We start from the raw sequence: 10497 nt of genomic DNA on the forward strand, positions 1-10497 counted from the left end.
TCTTGTTCATAAGTGGGAAAAAGCTCAGACATCCAATATCCTGCTCATATCGAAAGAGGCAAATAATATTAAAATAAAATTTATGATTATTATTAAAAGGAATAAGGAAATATTTAAAATAATGTATTAGAGGATAGCTGGGAGTGTGTGGTTTGCTACCTTTTTGTTTTTGTTTTTGTTTTTTTTTTTGGTGTCGTGTGGCTGTAGTTAGTTTTTGTACCGGGAGGGGGAAGTGTTTGCCCAGAAAAGGAACGGGCAGCATGAGGGGCAGGTTGACCTGCACTTGGGTGGCTGGCGCCGATGCTGCTCTGCTAATGGGGAGCTGGAGGCAGGCTGCCAGCCCAGAGCTTGTCGCTTCATCTATAATTGAAACCATTGTTTCACACTGCCTAAAAAATGTGGGCTATGTCAGAGCCATGCCAATTCGTTTCAAATCATAGGGAAAGGGGCTTCGTAACACTGAAAATAGGCTCCACATGATCTATCTTTTTCAATGAGTCACCTGCATATGCTGTGAGACATGCTGAATGTTATTCATTCAGACTTGGAAGAAAGTTTATTTGGTCATTTTTTTTTTTGCAAGGTTTTTTCACTATTTTTCATCTCTTATTTTGATAAATTAAACCATATTATCAGCTGAATAAAAGGCTATTCTAAATAAATAATTTGAGATTATTCTAGCCGCCACCTCTTGCTGTATGAAAGAGAACCAGAGAAGAGCTCTCTGAATTTGCTAAAACAAAAAAAAAGCTTTTAAACTTTTACAATGATAATAGAAAGAGAATTACAAGCGTTCTAAGGAGATACTATCAAAGTAAATGGAATCTTTTTTAGAATACAAACATTCCTTAAACCTAGACTGATGTTGGATGTGAATAGAGAGAAGCATGCTGAAAACAGTTCAGTATACTTGTTAGTGCATAAAGCATAAATGAAGACTTTTTTTTTCTTGGGGTAGGAACAGACAAAGAGGAAGAACAATGATTTATTAGTGTTTTATAACCACCTCTTGTTCAATACTGAATTTTTCCTCTCTTTGGAACAAGTGCTTGTTACTTTCTCATAGATCTCATGCAGAGGAGCAATCAACACAGAGCTGTTAGTGCTTGTGTTGGGTTATCTACAAATGAGTCTAGCAAGCTGGCTGCAGTGTCTGAAGAAGTTAGCACCCCAGCAATTGCCGTGCATCCCTGGCAGAGATAACTACTTCAACAGCAATGTCACCAACATGTCACTTCTGCTTGCCATTTGGTGTTGTCACAATGCCAAATCTGACAACATCGCTTAAAGCCATCTTCATCATCCATTAATAGAGATGCCAAACCATGCAATGGACTGGCAGACAAAAACTGTTCTCTTTTTGGGGATCAGAAACTCAGTCAGAGGAGTAGTAGTGTAAAGTGAAATGCCATAACTGTTCTGGATGTGAAGAGGAGTCAGTGTATTAAGTTAGCTAGCAAGATGCTAGAAAAGGCCGTGTCTTGTAGTATGTACTAGGTGGGAAGCTAAGAGGGAAACAAATGAGTAAATATTACTTTCTTTAAAACAGTTGTAAAAAAAATTTTTTTTCAGCCCAGATTTAAATGCTGTCACCGTCTGAGAGCTCAGATGGATGAAAACAATTAACAGCAACAGTATCTCAGGACATCTCTATAGTTAGAGATTAGCTGATAGAACAGAGATTGTATTATCTTACATCAGAAGGTTGTGTAGTTTGAATTACAAAAACCTCACCCAAACCAGACGCTGTCTTTTGGAATGAAATCCTGTTCCAAGGTGAAATTGAGTTTCCATTTTAATTTCTGGTATCATTCCTACAGCAGAGTATGTTTGGAGACTCCAAAGCCTTCCACCTCTGATGGCACTAGAGAATAGTGCTTTGTTCTCTCCTTCATTACCCACCCTTGTGCTCAAGCGCTTTTCCTTTCAACCTTCTTCCTTCCCTACCACCTTGCACTCCATCCAGTGTAGAAGTACTGGCATGAAAGTCAATAAATTACCTTATTTGCCTGGTTTAAGTAGCTTACCCATTATTTCCAAGCCAGTCATGGGAAGTTGCACAAGATACTTTTATCTTTTAAACAGTGATAAACACAAGCTGTCTTACCCTAATACTTAATTTTAAGGTGGTATCCTGCCAACCACTTTAGTTTGTTACTGACTGTGAGATATGATTAATAATGTGTGGACTGATGAAGGAGAAGGCAGATTAACACAAAAAATAGCCCCTCAGGAAAATTTAAATAACATTTTTATAAAGTGAATAACAGAGAATCTTTCTGCAGTTTATTAGTATGTTACACTTCTCACCAGAGCACACATATAACCTTTATGATTTTTAAATCTAATGATGTTGTTCTGCTGCTTTTAATACTTTCAGGGTTTCTTCTCTATTTCCTGAATAAATTTCTGGGGAATTACCATATGATCCCATTCTGTCATGCCAGTTACAGCAGAAATGTTTCGCTGATATATGTTGGTGGCATTTTCACAATAATTTGGTAAGAGTACCTAGAAAGGGTTCATTTACCTGGATTCACCCAGAAGACAGCTTCACACATGAATCTGAGAATGCTTAATTTTTCTACTCCTTATCTTTAGTCTGGGACATGGGACATGAAAGCATAATAGTCCTAGAATACTGCCACTCCGCATATAGGTAGAAATATCGTCACAAATGGCAATGGTTGTCACCCACTAATGACTTTAATGACCAAGACCATGGTTTTGATTTTGACCTTAGAATAAAATGATGAAATCACAGCTTGAGGCATGATAAAAACATTTATGGACTGATTCTGCCCAAAGGAGAGTCTGTTGTCTCCACCTATTCTGAGCCTAACAAACTGTACTGTTCTAACAAGAGGTGATGATCAGACAACACACTGCAGCTAGACACCTGCAATGGCCCAAAACTCAGGAGCTGAATATTCCCTTTTTTGTCATTGATTCTACATGGTGAGCTAGACAAACTGTCTAAAGCTTTAGCTTGTGTCTAAAGCTTTGCAGCACTATTCTATATGTTTTGTTGTTGTCATCGTAATTATCAAGATACAACATTTTGTTTGTAAACATCAATATTCCATGGAAATCAAAGTCCTTGAAATGTTTCCAAATGGTATTATTGGTTACCTTTAAGTGTCTCTTTTGTACTTGGCTAATTTATAATCAAGATACTTGTGTCTTGAGTATCTGTCTGCGAAAGTGTTTACCACATATTATTTGTTTTGTCCCAAAGCAGAGAATGTGTCATTTTGGTTGCCAAAAAAAAATTTACTAGAATTTCTAACTCTGTGCCACTAATATGACAGAAATCTGCCTCTCTTTCAAGAGCAAGGTGTCACACATCTGGCTGCTATTTGCAGTAATCATGGTATCAACAGCTCCTTCTCTCACTCAGTAATGTTTTTTGGATTCTAACCTAATAACACTACTGTGTGTTCAGCAGAGAACTTGGATTAGTTGGACATTTTTTAGCTAGAATTTCTTCACAACATACCTCTCATTTTGAGCATACTCTGACATGGAACCCCTCTAATTTTATTCATGAGTGATTTATAATGTCAGACTTAGTTATTAAAGAATGGAGGAAGGCATCTTCTAGACCACATACTTATGTTTCTCTACCACAAGTGCCTGGGGTTAGTTCTTTACTTTCACATCTGCAACTGGTATGAATTCTGAAGTGCGTTGTTGTTTTGCAATTGTGCTACTGAAAAACGATACTATTTTTGCAGGTTCAGTTCCTATAGATTGCAGTACTGAAGCTCATTCCTTCCTCCTTGTCATCCTCTTTTTGACTTTCCTTGTCAATTCAGGTAAAATACAGCTCTGCTCTGAAGAACTTGAAGTCTTGTTCAAACATACACATAAAAAACCAGACAAAAGCTGGTGACACAGGTAGGCAGCTCATGCTGATCATAAGCTTTTGAAAATGCAATTTTCTTTGAGGATAAATTCAAAGTGAGAGAGCAAAGATACTCAGCAATCCAGGCTTGGGATAACATGGAAGAAGAAAAGAAAGTGAGAATACCAGAAAGATATTGGTAAAGAGAGTGGATATGACGACCCACCCTTAAGGAGAAGGAAGTGGGAGTAATATATAAGAAGGAGGCAGAGTCAGAGCCATGAAGATCTGAAGGATGAGTTTGGCCTCAATGAAGAAGGAGAAAAAGAACCCTTGGAGGAATAAAAGAGAAGCTAAAGGCAGAGAAAGCCCATCTTAGCTTAAGCATTCATTCTGCTTTGCACTAAAATGGAAGAAATCCATCATGCTGCAAATGTTTTTTCTTTGGATCCCTAATTGCTTTGTGTGTGGGGACTTGGTTAATGAGGAAATGATCCCTAACCGGTGTTTAGTCCAATCCAACTAACCTCTGACTGACACATGCATAGGCAAGAGGAAAAGAAAGAATCAACTCTTGTAGTTCAAGCTACAAAAATACAATCAGGAAAAGCCCTGCTGAGGCTGTGTAGCAGGAATTAATTCAAAAATCTCCCCAAACCAAGGCAAACCATTTGGGTGAAATTTTTGTATGAGAAGTTGTTGCTCTGTCAGCTGCTGTATCTCTTCTGTGCTTCAGCACAGGACACAATTTAGGAGAGGGGATCCTCTGTCTCAGGTGCTGCTTTCATGAGTTGATTCTCATCAACAAAGAATGAAGAAAAGAAAGAGTGGGAAAACATTTTAAAAACCATAGTGGAATTCAGTTAAATATCTTAAAATACGGAAGGTCTACAGCTAACAATTTTATTAAGACACATAAAAAAAACCAAACCAAAAATGTAGGGAGGTCCAGAGGGGAATTAGTAAACTGTGTGTGTCACATCTCCCAGCTCACCTCATTAATATGACCCTTTCTACTGCAACTGTGTTTGTTTGTTTTTTACACTGCAAAAAACTTAAGTTCTCCATGCCCACATGGAAGTTTGTGAAGTACCCTGCTCTTTGTGGACCTGTGTTTCACCTCAGCCTGCTGCTCTCCAAATGTCATTCTAAACTGTCTCTGGGTGGGGGTTTTGTGTCCCCCTCTCAGACGGATTGTGACTGCCATCTTACAGCAACTGATGACATTCTTTAAGAGCCAGCTTAAGACAAAGTGGAAAAATCCAGCCATGTCTATGTGTAAATTCTAGCTAAGGCATGTGTCATTGATAAACTTTGCTATTGGGGCTCTCTGTTATACTTATCTATATCAACTCAAAGCCTGAAAGAATGTTGCTTTGGCTGCCTTTCAAAACCTGAAAGCTGAGCATATGTGGATTCATTGAAAGGGAAATTAGTCACTCTTATTGCTTTAGAGAAACCAATCACTTTAAAATCCCAGCAACATCAATATGCCTCCTCGTGAAATAAATGCCCCAGAGTATTTCTTGTTTTGATCATTGTCTTAATACAACTATCTAACTACTAAAGAACAGTTCATCTACTGAAGTATGGTAAGGCATTTGAAAGTATGGGTTGTTCAATCAAAACATCTGAACAGACTTGTAATCAGCAGGGTGTTTACATTTTTGTCAGTCATTTCTAAGTGCTCACTGCTAGTAAAAACTATCTTTTTTCAGTCAGCCTTGCCTGTCATACAGTACTAGAAAAGCTCAGGAAGAGATCCACTGTCCTTTAATGCTGCAGTTAGTAGCAAACCTAAAGATGTTTACTCTTGCTCCCACGTGCACATGGATCCACACATTATTTCCTTAGCTTCCCCAAGGTGAGCTGTTTCTCTAGGTGCAAGAAGTTCAGGCACAGAACATCAAGTGTTATTGACATGGCACAACCCACTCTCATGATGTAATCAAACTCCTTTTCAAGGGCTCCTCATATTCCTTCAGTTTGTGGGGGACCATAGAGTCAGACAGGTTGGAAAAGACCTCTGAGATCATTAAGTCCAACACTTGATCCACTACTGTTGCAGTTACTAAACCATGGCACTAAGTGCCACATCCAGTCTCATCTTAAAAACCTCCAGGGACGGAGAATCCGCCACTTCCCTGGGCAGCCAATTTCAATGCCTGATTACCCTCTCTGTAAAGAATTTCTTCCTAATATCTAACCTAAACCTCCCCTGGCACAGCTTAAGACCATACCCTCTTGTCTTATGGATAGCTGCCTGGGAGAAGAGACCAACCCCCACCAGGCTTCAACCTCCTTTCAGGTAGTTGCAGGGAGTGAGGAGGTCTCCCCTGAGCCTCCTCTTCTCCAGGCTAAACACCTCCAGCTCCCTCAGCCTCTCCTCACAGGACTTGTGTTCAAGTCCCTTCACCAGCCTCATTGCTCTTCTCTGGACCTACTCCAGCACCTCAACATCCTTCCTGAACTGAAGGGCCCAGAACTGGACACAGTACTCCAAGTGTGGCTGCACTGAGTACAGGGGAAGAATCACTTCCCTGGACCTGTTGGTCATACTGTTCCTGATACAGGTCAGGATGCCATTGGCCTTCTTGGCCACCTGGGCACACTGCTGGCTCATGCTCAGCTTCCTGTCAATCCAAACTCCCAGGTCCTTCTCTGCCTGGCTGCTCTCCAGCCACTCTGTCCCCAGCTTGTAACGCTGCATGGGGTTGTTGTGGCCAAAGTGCAGGACCCGGCACTTGGCCTTGTTTAACCTCATCCCATTGGAATCAGCCCATCTATCCAGCCTGTCCAGGTCCCTCTGAAGAGCCCTCCTGCCTTCCAGCTGATCGACATTCCCCCCCAACTTAGTGTCATCTGCAAATTTGCTGATGGTGGACTCAATCCTCTCCATCAAACAGGACTGGGCCCAACACTGATCCCTGGGGGACATCACTAGTGACCGGCCGCCAACTGGATGCAGCACCGTTCACCACCACTCTCTGGGCCCGGCCCTCCAGCCAGTTCCTAACTCAGCAGAGAGTGCCCCTGTCCAAGCCGTGGGCTGCCAGCTTTTTCAGGAGTATGCTGTGGCAGACAGTGTCAAAGGCTTTGCTGAAGTCCAGGTAGACTACATCCACAGCCTTCCCCTCATCCACCGGGTCGGTCACCTGATCATAAAAGGAGATCAGGTGGGTCAGACAGGACCTGCCCTTCCTAAACCTGTGCTGGCTGAGTCTGATCCCTTGTCTGTCCTACAGGTGCTGTGTGATTGCATTTAGGATGATTATAACATGTGGTGAGACTCTCTTGTGGAAAGGCTTCCCTAGTGTCCCAGCAGGTGAATCAGTCTAAGTGACAATAGATGAACAAAGAGAACACTAATACCCATGGTGACAAAATGGCACTGGTTGGCAGCAGAGCTCTCTTGGACTCTGAGACTGCTTGAAAGACGTCCCTAGTTATCACTGGGGAGAGTTGTAGGGCTCTTTTCCTCTGGGGTGCCTCCTCTTGAACAACATTCCTACAAAAGGTGTGGGAATGGCAGGCTCAGATGCATTGAGATGAAAGGTGAGGAGCTGAAGAGACCTACTAATTTATATTCAATTATATATCTCATAGCTCGCTCTGTTCCTTCAGTAAGGCCCAGAACCTGGTTATCCGTGGAACTAGGTAAGGAGCACAGCCTTCACAAATACCTCTTCTGATAAAATCAAGGGTTGATTCAGGATTTAGGTGGGATAAGTGACACTGTGGTGGTCTGTTGTCCTTACAGAGAACCCAGGGCACATGGGCTTATTTCTTAGGCACTTGATTAAATACCATAAATTAGGTGAGATGGATATAAATCTAAATACCGATCCTGTGAATCTAATGAATCTAAATACTTCCTGTGCTGTATTCCTAAATGGCAAGTGGAGCAGACCAGCATACTGGCAGGGTGATTTTCATTCATTGTACACACCCACCCTTCAGCAGGCTGTAGCCTAGGAGTAATGGCTAAATTTACTTGCTCAAGATAATCTCAGATCTGTTGCTTTTCCAAATGACTTCTTGCTTTAAATGCTTCATACAAAACTGAAGAAAAATCTATCAACCTGCTCACTTTTTCTGGGACTTGGTCATGGTCTTGAGACAGAGAATCATGAAAACTGATTTCAAACTGGATGTATCAAGAGATATATCTAGCACTGCAGTACCTGAAATGTCACTGTGATTTCTCTCCTTGGTTAGTTGGTTCCTTAGACTCTCACAAGCCTGGATTCTTTGCATATTCACAAACATATTATTCACAGTTACAGTTTCCTCACAATGTTTGGTATTGACTTCTTGTTTTTCTTCATAATGAGACTTAAATTTTCCAGCTATTCTAATAGTTTGGCATAGTTACTGGCCACTGGATTTTTTATTGTTGAGGAATTTCACAATCGTATAATTAAAATGAGAGTGTTTGTATGGCTCAGAGCATAAGAAGCTCTGAGCCACTGAGCTATGGTTTTGGATTTTAAGCCAGTTGTTGAAGCTTGTCCTCAGGGCTGTGACAGCAATAGATTCATAAAAGCAATTCAGGAATAAGATTTTACTATGTCATTGTTAATAATACAGTCTGCTAGCATTCATCTGAAGCATGCAGGTAGCCCTAAAGAAAAATTCCTAGACAAATTCCTGTGCTATGCTGGACCTTGGATCTGGGCAAACAGCTGAAGGAGAGCATTACCTACCACACGAAATAGTTCCCCTGACTCCTGGGGAAAGAAGTTAGAGGATGGGTGGGATATGACACACTGGAAGTAGTTTCAATTTCTTTACTTTCCCTTGACTCTAACTGCCAATTTAAATTACCTTGTGGCACATTTTCTCCTTGTTTTCAAGTTGGTTTGCTCTCCTTCAGAGCAGGCAGGAGGAATAAAAGGAACATAAAATGTAGAAATATATGCAAAGAGTTACCTGAAGGTCAAGAGTTACCTAAAACTCAATCCACCAAACAAAAGTGAAAGAAGTATTTCCGCCTAATTTTTTTTAGAGCAGGATTAATAATCTGAGATGCTGCTGTACTTCAGAGCACCAGGGATGCTCAGATAACAGTGTGGTTTCTAACCTGATGATAAAATACCCAAATGGCAAAATATAAAACCTGACTACAACTTTCTATCAATCACATTGTTTCTTGTTATATATAACTCACCTACTTTAATTTCACATATAAATTACTTCTTTGGATTACCCAGGGGAATAGTAATAATTTACTAAAGCATTCACCTGAAGGTTCTTAAGATTATTAAGCTATCTATTAGACTTGAGAGCAACTAAATATAGCCATAGGGGGCCTTTAAAATCCAGGGCTGGAAGAGTAATTTCTGTTTCAGCAGCAACAAGCAGGGCCACCTTCTTGGTGAAGCTCTGGATCTAAAAATGTTTTAAAACCTCTGTTCACGTGAGAAAACCTCTTGTTCACATGAGAAAAGTGTAAATCAGAGAAAGAGCTGTTGCAAGAAAGGCCATTTGAAGAAGAACAAGCAGTACACACAAATCTTTCCCCAGCTTTTTGAGCAGGGAGCATTTGGCACAGGGGACCTCAAGAGGTGCTAGTGAAGAGATCGTCCTTCCTGGAGTAGTGGTGATGCTGTTTGTTTGCAGCTAGTCAGCATTGCCATATCTCACTGCTCCTGTAGCCCTGCTCTCACAGGTAAAGGCTGGCAGATCTGGACTTAATTCTACAGCATATATGACAATAATGGAAGTTCATGGTTTTCTCTGCAGATAACATTTTTGCTGCTTTTACAAAAGGAGGGGTAGGGTCAATCTCAAAGAGTCCTTCTCTTAAATCCTGCCCCCTAACTTCTGTCTACCCACTCAGTGTAGGCTCTTCTTTATTGCCTTATTTAAGGATAAATAGTATTAGTTTTGGTCAGCTGCTGTCTCTTTGGTAAATGAGGCACAGGGTAGTTTGTCTCAGTTAGTTACAAATATCTTGTGATTTAGCGGATTTTTTTCTGGGTGTTTATATTTCTAGTCCATCTTCCAGCCAATTTTAAAATATTTTGCAGGTGTTTCTGCAGGAATACTCACAAAACCTTTCTTTGTTGAAAAAATTCATCAGCATCTGTAGTGAATAGTGAGAGAAGTTGGGCTAAAGAGTCATTTAAGACATTGATCAATAGGACTAGTGATCTGTTTAAAGCCAAGAACAAATGTAAGTGATTTACTACACTGGTCCTTTAGATCTTTGCCAAATGTCATCCTGAAAATTGATGGTAGTACCCATATCTCCTTGAGCTCTGCCAGGCTCAGACTTTAATTATTATAGCAAACTAATGTTTAATTTAGTAAAAAAAGGAAAAAAATCTGATAAGCTTAGAAGAAAAATGAACTGGTTTTCTGACAGACTGCTACACATGGAAATCTTGTGTGACAACAGTGTGGCTCACTCTGGTTGACTACTCTGGAGAAAGGACTCTAGACACTGAGCATGTTTGCAGAGAATCTGTGAAGCAGAGAGATAGACTTCTTCTGGGTGAATCTTCTGGTGTCAGGCTATAGAGTTTTTAAAACAGGAGACAAATTTCACTTTATTTCCAGAAAGGTGAAAAGTATTGGGATATCTCTAACTTCTGTTGCCTAAACCACAATGGCATCCAGTAATTCCCTATTAGGCAAGGTACAGT

Source organism: Neopelma chrysocephalum, unplaced genomic scaffold, assembly GCF_003984885.1.
Source record: "Neopelma chrysocephalum unplaced genomic scaffold, ASM398488v2 Primary Assembly neopelma1_22, whole genome shotgun sequence".
NCBI lineage: Eukaryota > Metazoa > Chordata > Aves > Passeriformes > Pipridae > Neopelma > Neopelma chrysocephalum.